Here is a 19,173-nt window from a genome sequence, read left to right as displayed (position 1 = left end):
AGTTTTGACGGGGGGGGGGGATGCAAATCGAAAGTTTGAGGGGGGGGGGGGTACAAATAATTGTAAATTTGCTCCCAAGGGGGGCGCCAAATTGAAAGTTTGTCCCCGGGCGCTGGGAAGGGTCGCTACGCCTCTGCTCTGTAACACAATTTCCTGTCAATTTTTCGTTTAATAAAAAGTCATTTTCTCTTTAAGCTACCCCCCCCCCCCCCAAACACACACCAATTTTAATAATTATTTTTGGCTTTATTGCGATTACCTTTCGTGGCATTAAAAATGTGACTTTTTTTCTTTACCCGGCCCATGCCCCGTATCGTGGCATAAAATATAAATATGACCACGGAATAGCATCACCTAAAAATATTATATTTCCTGATAATTTAAAACACGACCAAATTTCCTAAACAAGCCACTATAAAATGTGGTATATCTTGTGGTTAGTATTAAATAGTATGTGCGCGATTTCATACAGTTTTATATGCATTACAATCAGTGACGGAACTAGAAAAAAAATGGCCACCCCGCAAAAAATATTTTTAGCCCCCCCCCCCTATATATATATATATATATATATATATATATATATATATATATATATATATATATATATATATAAACATAGGATACACATTGCTGGCGTGTTTGGGTTTTGAAATAAAATATTTGTATCTATTAAAACAAATTACAACATCATGTCATGTGTGTAAGTGCATTAGTCTGTTTTGTGAAAATCAGTCTTATTTTATCTTTGCTGTTAGGCATCTTAACCTCTAGTCGGTCAAAAGAATATAAAACATGAAAGCTTTGTATAAAAAATGGTGTCTCGTGTTATGTCTATTTTTATGTGTTTTTTTTTTTTTTTTGTAGTTATATTATTAATTTTAACGTACTTTAGTAAGTACTTTATACAAAAAATAATAGTTAAGAGAAGTAATTGCTTTTTAATTTGTTTTGTAGAAATCTATTAAAAGTGCTTTAGTAAGTACTTTAAACAAAAAATAATAGTTAAGAGAAGTAATTGCTTTTTAATTTGTTTTGTAGAAATCTATTTAAAGGAGCTTATGAGCACCCCTATGTGACTATTTAAAAAGGGAAATAAGCTATGGAAGGGGCTTGAACGTTTGCTTATCTTTGATAAGTTTGATTGTAGGAGAAAGAGGACTCGGCTTTCACAGTTTTTTAAAAACAAAGGGAAAAGAATATACAAAAGCGTGGGTTGTTGTCTATAGAATAAAGATAAACCAACCGCAGCTATGGTAATCTTTTTTTACAAAACAACCATCAAGTCAAAAATGCAAGAAAATTATTTTTTTAACTATAAAAAATTATTATGGTCGGCTGTGGGCCCCTAAATGGCGTGCCCCCCCCCCCCCCCCCCCCCCCCCCCCCCGCATTGCGGGGTCTGGCGGCACTGTAGTTCCGCCCCTGATTACAATGTTTCAAAAAGATTGTTTTTAAATTTAATATTAATTTGTCTAAGTTACCTCCTATTTATGCATTTTGAAATTCAAGGGAAATAACCTTTAATTATGTTTCCATCATTTTTTAAAAATCCACTGCAATTCAGTTGTGATCAAATAAAAATGACAATTAAAATTCTTTATTGTATCAAAATTTTTTATAGGTTCTCTGTCCAAGTGACTATACTGTTATGATTTGTAGAATTATAAATTGACTCTAGTTTAAATTGAAAAACACTCACTGTTTTAAAGTTTAAATTTAATTAAAAATAAAATTTGTCTAATGACAGCGATTTCCTTGGCCCTTACTGCACACGATACAACAACTTATACATTACATAACAAATTACATTACATATTAAAAGTACTGTAATAAAAAACTGATTTTAATATTTTGCTAACAGTAGTTTTAATATAAACATTGACACAAACAAAAAAAAATACATTACATAATGTAAAAAAAAACATTACATAATATGTGCTTTTAAGTCGACCTATGTCCTTTGTTATCCAAAAAACAACTTTCTCCCTACACTCCCTCCTCCCTACACACCCCAAGCCCCCCCCCCCTCCCCCCTACCCCACTCCTTTTTATCAAATTTACAAACATTTATAACTTTTTACCTTCCGTATTGTGTTGTGCTTTAGTTTATATTCATGTTAGATTTACTTTTATTTATTTACTTCTTTCTAATTTATTGCTTGCCATCTTAACGTTGCAGCATTCTTGTACTATAATGCGCTGCTCTTGTTGTTGTGGTTGTTGTGGTTTAGTTTATTTGCATAGAATTCAACTTTCGCTACTCTTGTTTAAATGGTATTTGGATTAAGCCAACAGATAATTGACTGATGTTTTGTCGTTGTAATTAATCAGACAATTAAACCACGAAAAGAAAGAAATTATGTTGTTGTTTTCTGTACCGTCGGCACGACAGGTGGTGATGAAGGGCCTTCATTTTGAAGACTACTTTAATGTTATTACCTTCAACGTTGGCTAGTTTGAGGTTGTGGATTAATTCAGTAATCAGTGCACTTCTACTAATTGCTCCTATCGCATGCTAATTGATGTCTTTAAAGCGTTAATGAGCTAATATAAGCTTTGAACATACCGCCTCCCAACATACATTAATTTTCACTTTATTGGACTTCACGTATTGGAATTAAAATGTCTTTAGATTTTCAGCTCCCTAGAAGTTTAAACATTGCCTTTAGCTTGTCTTTCAAATATAATTTAGAACAACTCACTTTGTATTGAATTCCAATCAAATATTCACAAAACAGGGTTTTGTCAAAAACATATATATATGTATATTATATATATATATATATATATATATATATATATATATATATATATATATATATATATATATATATATATTCCTGCCTAAAATCTAAACTCCAGAAACAGTGTCTATATTTTGAATATGCATGTGCATAACAATTAACATGCGTGTTTTCACCAAACCATGTACGTGTATTCGTCTACCTAATGTATATTCTCCTATGTATTGACGTATATGAATTCACCTACCTAATGACATTTACATGTATTCACCTATCTAATGTCGTATTCACCTATGTAATGACGTCTATGTATTGACCTATGTAATGACGTATATATGTATTGACCCACCTGACAATATTTCCTTCTTTCAGTACATGACGTATATATGTATTGACCCACCTGACAATATTTCCTTCTTTCAGTACATGACGTATATATGTATTGACCCACCTGACAATATTTCCTTCTTTCAGTACATGACGTATATATGTATTGACCCACCTGACAATATTTCCTTCTTTCAGTACGTGACGTATATATGTATTGACCCACCTGACAATATTTCCTTCTTTCAGTACATGACGTATATATGTATCGACCCACCTGACAATATTTCCTTCTTTCAGTACATGACGTATATATGTATTGACCCACCTGACAATATTTCCTTCTTTCAGTACATGACGTATATATGTATTGACCCACCTGACAATATTTCCTTCTTTCAGTACATGACGTATATATGTATCGACCCACCTGACAATATTTCCTTCTTTCAGTACATGACGTATATATGTATTGACCCACCTGACAATATTTCCTTCTTTCAGTACGTGACGTATATATGTATTGACCCACCTGACAATATTTCCTTCTTTCAGTACATGACGTATATATGTATCGACCCACCTGACAATATTTCCTTCTTTCAGTACATGACGTATATATGTATTGACCCACCTGACAATATTTCCTTCTTTCAGTACATGACGTATATATGTATTGACCCACCTGACAATATTTCCTTCTTTCAGTACATGACGTATATATGTATTGACCCACCTGACAATATTTCCTTCTTTCAGTACATGACGTATATATGTATTGACCCACCTGACAATATTTCCTTCTTTCAGTACATGACGTATATATGTATTGACCCACCTGACAATATTTCCTTCTTTCAGTACATGACGTATATATGTATCGACCCACCTGACAATATTTCCTTCTTTCAGTACATGACGTATATATGTATCGACCCACCTGACAATATTTCCTTCTTTCAGTACGTGCCCAAGCTGACTGGTGCCCTTATGGAGGAGATAGAGAGAATTCTGGGTAACAAGCCCCACCCCCGGGACTACGGCAGGTGAACAAACTACTCACCCCGCGTCTAGCTCATCAAGTCACTCACTCACACACACACTCACACATGTAACACACACAACTCACCCATTTTTTTCTCTTACACACACACACACACATACACAAGCACACACGTACAACACTGAAACTCCCAACATCCCTTACTTGTACCTTACACTCACCTACACACGTGAACCAACTATGTACTCACACACACACACACACCATCAACACACAAACACACCATCAACACACACATTCTCCCTGATATTAAAAACATACCCAGCATACTTTTGCACTGCATTTTTTCCTGTAGTCAAATTTCCTCTCAAACATCAAACCTTCTTCGAACCCCCCCCACCCCCTTATTTCCCCCCATACCTATCCAATACATACACACAAAAACCTAACCCTAACCTTCCTTGGTGATTTGTTTCTATTAATAGTATGCTGAGCATATGATAACCAATTTCTATCATATTTTGACGGCACCTCTAATTCTAATTTTCAAAAATTTAAATTTTCAAATAACATTTTACTGATTGTATATGTCTATAGTAAATTATTATAACTAATGTTCAATGTACATATTAGACAATTAATTAATTAATTATCGATTTAATTTATACACTAATTAAATTGTGAATCTTTGGCTCGATAATACACTATTTGTGTGATTGTTCACTTCTGGGCATTGATTACATAATCCATATTTAACCTAATCAGCTTAAATGTTTTTTTTTAATTAACTGATACTAGCAGTGCAAATAGTCACTTGATGAAATGGTTTATGTAGGTATATGTTATTTTGGGCGCACGGCGAATGTGACATTACAAAATGTGACAAAGATTTTAACACATGTATGTTGTTGGGCTATGTAAACAAACACATTTCCCTGTGAGTTTTGTCACATAGTATCGTTTGACAGAAGTGACATATGTCATTGTCAATAGATGACATGTCATCGTATGACAGTACCACCAAGTGACAGTAGTGACAAGTGGCAGTGTCAACAGATGACAATATATGACAGTGCCCACGTGTGACGGTAGTGTCCGTGTCAACGTCTGACAGTGCCATAAGACAGTACACACGCCCCCCCCCCCCCCCAGAAGTACGCAACAGTTTCAAAAACTGAATAATGTTATTCCAGGCAAAAGGTCAAATATAAACTTTGGATTGAACTTTAACATTGCAGACCTCGCCCAAGGTCAGTAAGTGTTTGTGACTAGTTGACAACACGGGTCATTACTTGACATGTAGTCATCAGCTGTCAATCATCGTCTCTAGCCCCGCCCAGTTCACATGCGCACAAACTCAGATCTAAAAATAGAATCTCATGTCTGTGAATGTAAACAATGTGTGACGTTGGTTGCGTGGCTCTTACTTCCGGTTTGTCGTTTGTATTAAAAAATCGGATGTTGTTTTTTGCGGGGTAATTTTCTTACCAGTGTCTGACAATACTCTTCCAAAAATAGGTTTGTTTGGTTGCTATTAATATGGTAACTTCTTTTCTACTTTCTCGTATATACTTAGTATAGTGAAAGTCTTGGCTTTGGATTAGGAGATAAGTTAGAAATGTGATTATCGTTAAGGTAATTAATTGATCTAAGTTAACAGCACCTAACATTCCATTTTAAAAAATTACTAGTGCAGTTGTATTTGCAGACACTGGTATGAAAAATATGCCGGACTAATCTTTGCCATTGTAGAGAAAACCCATATCCTTCCACCCCTCGCCCAGAATAATGGTGCATTCCATGCATTGTGTGATTGGTTTGCTTGTACTATTTAATAACAGCCCGTCTGATTGGTCAGTTTTTTAAATCTCCAAACCACTTGGACATGCTATAGTTTTTTAAATGTAGATATTTTTAGAAACGTCAATCAGCATTTATTTCACTTGGCCTATTGCAATGAAGGATCAGTCCAACCTGTATTGGAAGGAACGCCCATGACACCAATGTGGAACTTTATTGAACTGAACTGTAATGAAAACAACGGTATCAAATGGAAGTTAAACCAACGGAGCTGTATTGAACTGAACTGTAATGAAAACAACGGTATCAAACGGGAGTTAAACCAACGGAGCTGTATTGAACTGAACTGTAATGAAAACAACGGTATCAAACGGGAGTTAAACCAACGGAGCTGTATTGAACTGAACTGTAATGAAACAACTGTATCAAACGGAAGTTGAACCAACGGAGCGGTATTGAACTGAACTTGTCACAATCAACTCTGTTCATTGGTCAAGTTGGATAACGATTTCTAGACTGCTGGGACTGGTGTAAGACAGTGTTCAGTTAGATGCTGTGTTTTTTGTGTGTTACCTTCTGATGTGATTCTTCTTCTTGGTTTATTCGACAGATTTTCTAAACCATATTTTTCTATGGTGATACACCACACATGTTAAATATTTTATTTTCATAAAAAAGGTTTAAATACTGTGAACTTATGTTTTTTTTTTTTATTTTAATATAATCGAAAGCGTGGTGGCATTATTAGAACTGTCTCCCCAATTATGTGTGTTAATTAATATTTGTGTTAATTAATATTCTATCAGCTTAAAGAAATTATCACATTCGTTATTTTTAGTAAGTGTTTTTTTTTAAATGACCATGTCTAAATTTAGAATTCGGACAAATTTGTCCGCCCATAGCTGTTTTTTTTTCTCCGGTAACGTGGGCTGCTGCTAATTGTGATGTTTTTATCTAATTAATTAATGAATTATTTTCAATAGCATATAACTTATCTTGTGATATTTTAACCCTAACAACATCAAAGCGAATTGTGATGTATTGTTGTATAGAGTTTTAGAACATTGTCTGACTTTGATTGTATTTTGTATGTTGACATATGACATATTGGGCGACAGCAGGGTCAAGTATGTGATCTCCCCCCCCCCCCCTCCTCGACCCTCCTCGATCGTCATACTCATTGAATATTTCTCTAAATGCTTGAGAATTGAGGTAGAATACAAGGACCGGAACATAAGTTATATAGCTTCTAAGAAGTTTCGAGCAAGGAGAATAGACGTTTTTTTAAAGCATTAAGGTTTTTGCATCAACCCACCCACACCACCCCCCCATAAACAACTCTCCTGCGGTCGCCCAAAAAAAAACAAAAAACTTTTTCAAATGTTTTTTGGAATTTTTTTTTCTTTAAATTAAAAAAAAACAATCTTTGTCAATGAAATAATTTATATGACTTTATTGACATCGATGATTTTTTTTTTCCTTTTTAAACCCAGTCTGATCGTTTTAGTATACAGTTATCTTTCCCTCACTCGTTCATTGCTATGTATAAATATTTATTAAATAATATAACTGTATATAAATCAAATATTTAGATACAAATACTAACTTAGCATTTCTACGACTTATAAATGGCTGTACTATTCTAGGGTTTATTTCTTCAATAATTATATCCTATAATTATACAATATTAAAGGCAGTGCCGTATAACGTTTGTTATGTGGTGGTATATATTTATGCAAGAATTTTTTTTACATATGACAATGCTCCACTCATTTCTATTTACCGTAGTTCACCTAATCAAAGACCAATGGTGCTCCAGATAAAACATCAGTACACGTCTTCATAATTCATACATTTTTATAAGAATAAGTACGGTATCTTCCAGCCAGCCTTATATTCTCATCCTCGCCGCCATCTTGTAAATGACGTCATGGTCTTATTTATAGCGCGCTTCAAACTTATTTTTGCCACTGCTAATTAAAAGGTCTTGATTAAGCATATTTATAATAAGCATTAGTTTCAACTTCTGTGGACATATGATTAAATTTATGTGGACATATATTTATAGTTAAACTTATGTGGATATAGGTTTATAGTTAAACTTATGAATTATATTTATAGTTAAACCTCTGTGATTGAGTTCAACTGTCTCAGTGGGTAGTTGGTAGAATGGGTTGGTCGTATACCGAGTTAATCGTATACCGAGGTGGTTGTACGTATACCTAGTCTGTCGTTTACCAAGTTGGTCGCATGGCGAGTTGGTCGTATACCGAGTTCGTCGTATATCTGGTATGTCGTATATCGAGTTGGTCTTGAAACCGAATGGTTCGTATAACTGGTAGTTCGTATATAGTTGGTCGTATATCGAGTTGGTCGTATATCGAGTTGGTCGTATATCGAGTTTATGCTCAGTTAGTCACATAGCAAGTTTGTTGTATATCTGGTAGGTCGTATATCGAGTCGGTCGTATATCGAGTTGGTCGTATATCGAGTTGGTCGTATATCGAGTTGGTCGTATATCGAGTTTATGCTCAGTTAGTCACATAGCAAGTTCGTTGTATATCTGGTAGGTCGTATATCGAGTCGGTCGTATATCGAGTTGGTCGTATATCGAGTTGGTCGTATATCGAGTTGGTCCTATATCGAGTTTATGCTCAGTTAGTCACATAGCAAGTTCGTTGTATATCTGGTAGGTCGTATATCGAGTCGGTCGTATATCGAGTTGGTCGTATATCGAGTTGGTCGTATATCGAGTTGGTCCTATATCGAGTTTATGCTCAGTTAGTCACACAGCAAGTTCGTTGTATACTGAGTTGGCCGTACACCGAGTTTGTCGTATATCGAGTTAACCGAAATTAAATATTACACATATTTAGGCCTATCTGCTTTTTAAATGAACCGTTGCGAAAAGTTAAACGAAAGATTTATCCCATAAGTGAATGCTGGCTGCCTTTTCGGATAGAGTAAACGGAGATTTTAGAGAAAGGGTCGGTTTGAACAATTTTCGTTCTTTGTTGTAAAATTGGAGCGGATTTCCTTCAAGTTCAACATAACTATTACGTGTCAACTTTATATGCGCCATGTAGGCCGTTGACTCTTATTTCAGCCTGCTTTTCTTTCTGGATTTGCTTCCATAGCCTTTGATCAACCTAAAACAAAGTACAAGGCAGCAGTTGTTTGATTTTGGAGTTGTCTCTCCTAGATGGGTTGCTGTCCCCAGCTGTCGAGCCTCATCTGCCCGCAATTTTTAAATGCTATTTGGAATTCATGGGCTTCGGTTATAAATGCATTACCGTATGGCTCTGTTTTAAGCTCGGTTATAGAGGTTTTACTGTAATTCTCAGAGCTAAACTCGGTTCTAGATGTTTTACTTGAAGTCTCTGAGCTAAACTCGGTTATAAAAATGTTACTTGTAAGTATCTGAGCTTATCTTGGTCACAGAGGTTTTACCTAATGAGTTAATTAAATCACGTTAAGATTATGTGTTTATTAGCCATAACTGGATACCATAATACTATTTTATTGTTAACATGTCAGTTACATGACATACGTTAACATGTCATTTGGCTACATGACATTGTTTTTGTTAAAATGTCATTTGGTTTTTTAATGTTTCCTGTAGGTAGTAAAAAGTCAGTTAGTTGAACACGTGTTCTGATGACATGACATGTCATTTGGCTACATGACATCTGTTATCATGTCATTTGGTTAAAGACATGTGTTTACCAGTTGATGACAAGACATGTGTCAACGAACAAATGACATATGTTTGTCAATATGCCATTTGGCTACATGTCATTGTTAACTTATCAAATCACTACGTAAAATTTGTTAACATGTCATTTGATTATATGACATCATCTAAATGATAAATTCAGCAATCAATGTCCATTCCTTGCTTGACCTGTACCACAGAAGTGTTGGGATCGATTTTTACCAATAGAAATTGGTGTGTTGAAGATTGTGTAATTGAAGTGGGTTTTTTTTTTGTGTAACCAATGATTTGTGTATATCGTGAAACCAAATTTAAAGAATTAAAAACAAAAATCACTTATCCAAAGCTGAGCGAAGTCTTGTTTTTTTTTTTTTTTTTGGTGGTTGATATTGTATCGTAATCTCTGGATTTACATGGATTAAAGAATAATATTTGTAAGAAGCTGGTTTGTATATTGTTTAAAAAAATTGTATTTACATACTTTGTGTGATTGTATCTATATTCAGGAGAAAACAATATAAGAAAATTGAAATTTTAAAAAATGTTTCTTTTAAAGTAAAATAAATGTTACATAGCAACATTTAACAACAGCGAAGTAAAAACATAATGAAAATTATTTTGGACCATAACTTTCATGTATATAATGTAATTTATATATGTATGTATATATATATATATATATATATATATATATATATATATATATATATATATATATATATATATATATATATATATATATATATATATATAATTATTCATTATTTTTCAATTAACACCATATTGCCTGTCAATGGCACAAATATAAATATTGTTATGCATGCTACTATATTGTATGTTTTTGTGTACTTGGTATTTGGTTGTACAATAATGACTCCTGTAATCCTTTGTTTTCCAGTAATTAAAATCCCAGTTTATCTTGAATTAATTACACGTTCAAACACATCTACTGCTATATACATAAAAGAAATGATTCATTACAGTTTGTTTCTTTTTCACCTCTTTTGAAAATTCTTTACAAAAATAATTTTCTTTTCATAATTATCACTTTTAATTAATTTATTATTACATTCATCAGTATAAGTTAAAATAGTTTTTTTCATTAACCTCTTAAGTTTTTACTCCCCCCCCCCCCCCATCTGTAACAAAATGGGTTTTCTTGTCCCTTATGTTTTGAACACCCAGCCCTCCCTTACACGAGAGTGGTGTGGGGGGGGGGGGGTGGTGGAGGGGTAGAGTTGTGTTAAATGAAGCGTGGCATGAAATCAGTGGACCAACTGCTAGTCTGTTGTTTGTTCTGTGGTGGTGGTGGGGGTGGTGGAGGGGGGGGGGGGGTAGAGTTGTGTTCAATGAAGCGTGGCATGCCATCAGTGGACCAACTGCTAGTCTGTTGTTTGTTCTGTGGTGGTGGTGGGGGTGGTGGAGGGGGGGGGGGGGTAGAGTTGTGTTCAATGAAGCGTGGCATGAAATCAGTGGACCAGCTGCTAGTCTGTTGTTTGTTCTGTTACAGTGTGTCTAGACCAGCCTCGCCCAGGTAGGAAGGCATCTCCTCTGTGTGCTGCTTTGTTTCACCTGCATCTTTGTTTCACCTGCATCTTTGTTTCACCTGCATCTTTGTTTCACCTGCATCTTTCTCACCTTTTGGTTTCACCAGCATGGCGCCTGTGTATCTTTAGACACGTCGATCAAACGCCTCACTAATCACTATGTTAATTTCAACTTTAACTCGCACAGCCTGAGGGCACTTTACATGTCTATTAAAAATTTTATTTTATTTTAACTAATTAACGTAAACTCATTAGTTTAAAATAACTACCTCTACCACTGAAGTTTTAATACACTTAAAAAATTTAAAAAAGTAAAAAATAAAGATTTAAATAAATAAATTTAAAAAAAAATTAAATTGTAATTTATCTATGCTAGTACTTCTTAAGACTACTATACATTATTCATTTAAATTCGAGACATCATATTAAAGCTGTAATCTGTAAGATATCTATATTTACTTTTTTTTTACATATTTCAAATGCGTTTTAGTTTTACATTTTTTTAAATTGTTAATCACATTTTTTAAATCAAGTTTCTCACTAACTGTGGCATGCTTTCTCCTAACCCAAAGCATTTTCAATGAGTGCTGGTCGTTACAGTTTAGTGTTTGACTCTACTGACACACATTCAAACAAAATATTTTCACATTTTCCATTACAGGGAAACGAGGCACGAAAACACACTACACGGCAATACCTAAATAAAAACACACTATACAGCAATACCTAAATAAAACACATTACACGACAATACCTAAATAAAAACACACTACACGGCAATACCTAAATAAAAACACATTACACGGCAATACCTAAATAAAAACACACTATACAGCAATACCTAAATAAAACACATTACACGGCAATACCTAAATAAAAACACACTACACGGCAATACCTAAATAAAAACACACTACACGGCAATACCTAAATAAAAACACACTACACGGCAATACCTCAATAAAAACACAACATACAGCAAAACGAAAACACACTACACGACAAAAATGTAAACAAACACTCTCTCTGTGCTGTCTTAGAACTTGCTGACATCAACACGAGTTATTGCCTCTACGCAGATTTTTGAGACACATTGCTCACAAAAAAGAGACACATAGCTCTATATCTAAACTTGTAAATAAAACCATCTCCACACAAACATTGCTTCAGACAACCAAAAAGTCTCGGTTAAAAACAATTGACACTAATGAAACTCAGGGCACAAAACAACAACAGAACTGATTTGTTTTAATAATAGTATTAATAGGCTTGAAAAGCTGGTTCCATAATGGTTGTTGCCAGAAAAATGTGTTTTTTTCTGGCAAAATTGAATATTCTATAACTTTTGTGAAATAAGTACATAAAGACTTCGGTTTTATTAAAGCTAGAAATATTCAAACAAATAACTACTAGTAATATAATAGTAATTCAGTTAACACTTTTACTTGGATTAGTAGAGTCAGGGTGTTGTGGTGATAAGGGATGCTATATTATTTAATATAAATAAACTACTGGCTATTTCTCGAAAAACAAATGCTGCGACTTTCATCGTTTTACTCTTCCTTATCACTCCGGTTGACTTCAAGGAGGAGTTGAGGGCGGTTTTTTTTTTTAATATATGATTTTAAAAAATAATTCTAAACGGCTTTCGACAGCTATTATTGAATACAAAAATATGAAAATAAGTGTAATCGATGGTTCCCAAACAGCTTTAACTTTTACAAATGCAAATATAATTTAAACGCTTGCTATATTTTCTAAAGATTTTTAAAAAAATAGTATGATTACATAGACTTTTCAAGCCTATTGAGAACAATCCCACAATGCATCATAACACCAGACGTTCAGATTATAAACCAACACCCCCTCCCCCCCCCCCTACACACACACCCTCCTATCCCCAGCATGTTTTTCACCCATGGTTCTGGTGACCCACTAAAAAACTTCCACTTAAACCCCTTGGAACCCTCTTCACAAAAACTTAACACATACCCCCCCCCCCCCCAACAAAAGTTTTCTATAATCCCTTTCCCCCTCCCCCCCCCCCCCCCCCCCCCACCACGCTCACAAAACACCTTTCCATACTCACCCTCACAAACTTATGAAATTACCAGACCGGAAAACTTAATCTTCATCAAAACATTTTTTTAAACAGCTCTTTCATGTTATCCATCATTTCATGAGTTCAAGAAAAATCGATAGTCAATTAAGTCTTTAGTTTTTTTAATCCCTTAAACTAAAAATATTTTAGTTCATCATACATTGCAATCATGTTAAAAACTAAAAATAAAATATACAGATGTCATTGCTCACCCTTAACCTCTCCCCCACCCCCCTCTCTCTACACGCGCATTAACGCTCACACATCATGTACACAAGACCAAACTAATCCGACCTCCTCTGCTCCCCTCCCCCCACCTATCTCTACACGTGCATTAACGCTCACACATCATGTACACAAGGTCAAACTAATCCGACCTCCTCTGCTCCCCTCCCCCCACCTATCTCTACACGTGCATTAACGCTCACACATCATGTACACAAGGTCAAACTAATCCGTCCTCCTCTGCTCCCCCCCTCCCCCACACCTATTTCTACACGTGCATTAACGCTCGCACATCATGTACACAAAGTCAAACTAATCCGTCCTCCTCTGCTCCCCCCTCCCCCACACCTATTTCTACACGTGCATTAACGCTCACGCATCATACATGTACACAAGGTCAAACTAATCCGTCCTCCTCTGCTCCCCCCTCCCCCACACCTATTTCTACACGTGCATTAACGCTCACGCATCATACATGTACACAAGGTCAAACTAATCTGTCCTCCTCTGCTCCCCCCCACCTATCTCTACACGTGCATTAACGCTCACACATCGTGTACACAAGGTCAAACTAATCCGTCCTCCTCTGCTCCCCCCCACCTATCTCTACACGTGCATTAACGCTCACACATCGTGTACACAAGACCAAACTAATCCGACCTCCTCTGCCCCTCCCCCCATCAAGCGCCGACCACAAGCCCAAGATAAAGCTCAAGAGCGACTCGACCCACCGGCAGTTCCTCAGGAACTTCTCACTGGCCAAAATATTCCCCTGGGGGAAGACCTGAGCCGGACCCAGCGCCAAGGTGTAGCTTGAGCCTGTCCCGCCTAGAGGATCCTATTTAGCTAACCTCGGTCTAAAGACCAGGTCGACCTCCACTTATAGCACTGTGGTACCGTACGTCGAAAGTAACGTTTGATAACTTTGGACTTAGTTGAATCAATCGGCATTTTCATGTACATATTTTAGTATGGTGCATTTCAATTATTATTTTGTATAAAATTTGATAATGAACTACAATAGTCTTTATTATATTTTTTTTTCTTTCATTGTTAGTAAATTAAGAGATTTATTTTTTTAAATAGTTTAAGAGTTATGGAAATACTAACATATTTTTTCTAAACCTTTATCTTGACAACTAGCTCTTTGTATATATACATATTTCACAAAGGCATCAGCAATACACATACACGTATACATATAAACAAACATACTGATTTGCCTTTTGGTGTAAGCATGCAGCTTTAATAGATAGAAAAAATGAATGTTCCACAGAATGCTTCAAGGAAAAAACTTTTCAAAACATTTTCATGCTGTTAACAAAGAGGGCGTAAGAAATTATTCATTGTGCACGGTTTAGTGCTAAATGGTAACAAACACACACACTCAAAAGCCTTGACTTAAACACACCTACACACAATGAAACACACACACACACACACACACACACACAAATAAAACACGCACACACTCAATTACTCACACACTGTAGAATAGGCTTATTGCTTCCAGTGTTTGCTTAGATTTTAAACTTAGATCTTGAACTACATCCTAATTAAATATAACATTGCTAAAAGAGTAGGTTTCTTTGCCTCAAATGATTTGAATTTTTCTCACAATACGTCACTGTTGCTTTGTATATTAATTTTCTTTTGTGTAAAAATATGAACGTATTTATTTATTTGATATTAGTTTGTATCAATTGCAATTTTATTTAGTTTTAGCTGCACAGTAACAAAACTAGAATTTTAGAGTTTTGAGATTTATTTATTTTTTCATAACAAATTCAAGAGATTTTCATAATTATTTTTCTAATTAAACCCTCAAACAAATCGTTTATTAAATGTTACATAATATATCATTGTGAAAGATTTTTCTTTTTTATTTCTACCTTTCTCATTTTATTTAAAGAAAAAAAATTAAGCAATCAAAGAGAAGTAACAAGTAAAATTCTGTTAAAATAATACGAAACTAGTTGTCTTCTCTTAGTTAATGTATAGTGCACGGCTAGTAAAATTTACTAACAGAAAATATTTTCTTTATTATTCCCCTTGTATCAGTAATTATTAAATTTAATTTGAACAGTATAATTATGTAGTTGTTGTTTTTTGCTGTTGCTTCAAATTATTAAAATTAATATGATGTGATTTTGTTCACACTTTTCATTGTCTACTACATCCTGGCTACGAGGGCCATGCACTATATTGTCAGTTGGTACTGAGATTTTTTTAATTATGCCAAAACTCGTTAGTCAAATTTAAATTTAATTTCGTCTTAAAGGGCATCAAATCATTTAACTAATTTAATTACCGTATTAATATTAAAATTTATAAATGATTATAATGAATCCCTTTAAACAAAATCTCCCCCCCCCCCTCCCCGCATTTACTTTTAAAGACGCACTCGGACATGGCTTATATGTGTAGTTAGAAATGTAGCGCATAGGCAACACAGCATAGAACACATAGAACACATATGCTTTATAACAACTTGTTTCATAATTTTTTGAGTACATTTTTAATATTCGGCAAAAGACACAAATGTGTAGAGGTTGTTGAGTACTTGGGTCAGAGATGACGAACATCAACAGTAAGAGAGATTTTTCAAAATTTGTTTAAGCTCTGGTTACTGCAGAATACAGGTAAGTTATGGAGTTATCAGCATTCATATCACTCCTTACTTCAACTGGCGCGGGTTTAAACCTCAGCCTAAACAGTTGTATTCAATCACAAGTCTAGCTTTACAAATCATTTACTTACAATCATTAAATATATATATATATATATATTAAAAAAATGTTCATTTTACATGACAATACACAGATATTAAACACACACACACATATACATGTATATATATATATATATATATATATATATATATATATATATATATATATATATATATATATATATATATATATATATATATATATATATATATATATATATATATATATATATATATACAAGGAAACCTCAGTGTCCGCTCAATGAAAAACTCTTGTAACATATAACTACACGACATTCCTTCTCTCATAGCATCCGACCAAAGTCAAAGTCAAGGAAATCCTCAAGGGGAAGAAGAAGGATCGTGTTTTAAAGCTACATGTGATACAGTCAGCTTAGCTGGGGTCAGTCTGGCAACGCTTGTCACATTGGTCAGCAAGATGACTTGATAGGATTCAAACTAAACTAGACTAAATTGACCTATATCAATTTGACCTATATGAAATCGAGCTACATCAAATTGACCTACATCTAATTGACCTATATCAATTTACCTACATCAAATTGACCTACATCAAATTGACCTACATCTGGTTGACCCGTATTAATTACACTTTTTTCTCAACTTGAGCTTTTTTAATTGCACCATATAGCTTAGAGGCTGTCACTGTCTACGTCAAATATTCGACTGGATCTAACATAACACTTCTTATGGGAATTACTTCCACACCTTATAGACCTACTACCACACCTTATACTTGCAGAGGAAACACAAAATGTAGACCTATTAATAAGTTGAGATCCAACAACGAACAAAACAAAAAAATTACTTACCACAGCGTCAATCTCCAATCAACTAGGCCTAACATTAACTGCTGTAGAAAGGTTCTCACTTGAAATCTGTTTCCGTCCTTGGCGATACGCAATATCAGACATGACACTGACATTCGACTGACATCAAAGACACATTATCTTGTTAACGTTGATACCACCCAGATTCTGATGGTCTCATCTGAGCAAATTGGCCTGGGTTTCTTCTAGGACTGAACCCCCACAGGGTTGGGTTGTTGGTTGTCTAGTACAGTCCACACAGGGCTGTTGGCTGTCTAGTGCTATCCACATAGGACCCTAAACCACGGAGAAAGACTGTTACATCAAGACCTGACCGAAGCTTATAACAGTCCACACGATCAGCTGATCTTCAATGTTCATTGTTTTGTTATTTGTTGATTATCATTGTACTATTTATTTTATTTTTATTAGTCATCTGCAATTTTTATTACTATGAATTAAAATTAAAGACACATTTTTAAATATATTATCGTCTTCCATAGTATTGTTGTTTTATTTTTACAATCTTATTATTTCAAAATGTGTTCGGGAAAATCTTATCAAATGTTGAGACATTTCTTATATAATACAGCGAGTTTCCGATACATGAGAAATTTCGTGTTAAGTTTCCATATTTTGATTTACATGAAAGATTGGGCCTTTTAAAATAAACACTGACTCAAAATCAAACCCAGAACTTAAAACCTTCGTGATTTTAAAAAATTGCGACGAGGATGGGATTCGAACCCACGCGTGGAGACCACTCGGCCACCTCGTCTTACATTCTGCTTAAAATCCTGGTGAACTTTTCAGCGCATATATTTGAACTTGATTCGTGAGTTCGTTTTAATGTTTTCTGGTATTTTCTGGTGCGGCTGGGGACATTGTGGGAGATCTAGATTTTGTTTTATTAGGAGTGGAGGGAGGGGGGGGGGGGTAGATATTTTGGCGAATCTCTGCGTATTTAAATTAAGAACATGCAAGCAAGTGCCGTCTTCCCACAGCTAAAACAACACGGTGGCTCACAGAACACTGTCATTGACCCACAAGATGCGACTGGTCAACTCCAATGTGAAACCAGTGCCACCATTTGGGGCAGAGACTTGGATGATTACCAAGACAACCGTTGATAATGTCCTGATCCTTATCAACAGCTGGCTTACATCGATACTCAGGATCAGCTGGCCCGATACAATCAACAACACAGACATTTGGGGAAAAACTGGACAACGTTCTGCTGGTGAAGAAATCAGGAAGGGAAGATGTGGTTGGATAGGGCACACTCTATACAAGTATTCCGAGGCAGACGCTAAAGTGGATTCCACAGGAAAAGCACACACTGAACAACTGGCGACGCGACTTTGAGGCTGACGCTACAAAGATGGACTACACCTGGAGTCAAGTTGCGAAGATGGCACAGGACAGACGGTTCTGTGTATCTATGGTTGACGGCGACGCCCATAACCTACCCGGTGTGATCAACGAAGAATGGTTATGAAATAGACTTTTGTGGAGTCTAGATTATTGGGGAGTCTAGACTTTTGGGTAGTCTATACTTTTGGGGAATCTAGACTTTTGGGGAGTCTCGACTTTTGGAGAAACTAGACTTTTTGGAGTCTAAGACTTTTGTGGAATCTAGACTTTGGGGAGTCTAGACTTTTGGGGAGTCTAGATTTTTGGGGAGTCTAGACTTTTGGGTAGTCTAGACTTTTGGGGAGTCTAGACTTTTGGGTAGTCTAGACTTTTGGGGAGTCTAGACTTTTGGGGAGTCTAGATTTTTGGGTAGTCTAGACTTTTGTGGAGTCTAGACTTTTGGGTAGTCTAGACTTTTGGGGAGTCTTGACTTTTGGGGAGTCTAGATTTTTGGGGAGTCTAGACTTTTGGGTAGTCTAGACTTTTGGGTAGTCTAGACTTTTGGGTAGTCTAGACTTTTGGGTAGTCTAGACTTTTGGGTAGTCTAGACTTTTGGGTAGTCTAGACTTTTGGGTAGTCTAGACTTTTGGGTAGTCTAGACTTTTGGGTAGTCTAGACTTTTGGGGAGTCTAGACTTTTGGGGAGTCTCGACTTTTGGGGAATCTAGACTTTTGGGGAGTTTAGACTTTTGGGGAATCTAGACTTTTGGGGAGTCTAGACTTCTGAGAAATCCA

At 35.4% G+C, this 19,173-nt stretch overlaps 1 long non-coding RNA gene across 1 annotated transcript; it reads left to right on the top strand.

Moving 5' to 3' along the window:
- Positions 1 to 4,030: 4,030 nt before the first annotated feature.
- LOC131932610 (uncharacterized) lies at positions 4,031 to 17,518 on the top strand. Its single transcript, XR_009384643.1, has 3 exons — positions 4,031 to 4,120; positions 11,103 to 11,126; positions 16,508 to 17,518. It is a non-coding gene; the product is annotated as an uncharacterized LOC131932610 (long non-coding RNA).
- The last annotated feature ends 1,655 nt before the right edge of the window (positions 17,519 to 19,173 follow it).

This window comes from Physella acuta, unplaced genomic scaffold (genome assembly GCF_028476545.2).
Source record: "Physella acuta isolate Inbredline_101_S28 unplaced genomic scaffold, ASM2847654v3 ptg002230l, whole genome shotgun sequence".
Taxonomy (NCBI): Eukaryota; Metazoa; Mollusca; class Gastropoda; family Physidae; genus Physella; species Physella acuta.
The sequence above is the reverse complement of the archived record's forward strand: the minus strand, read 5'-3'. Positions and strand labels throughout refer to the sequence as shown.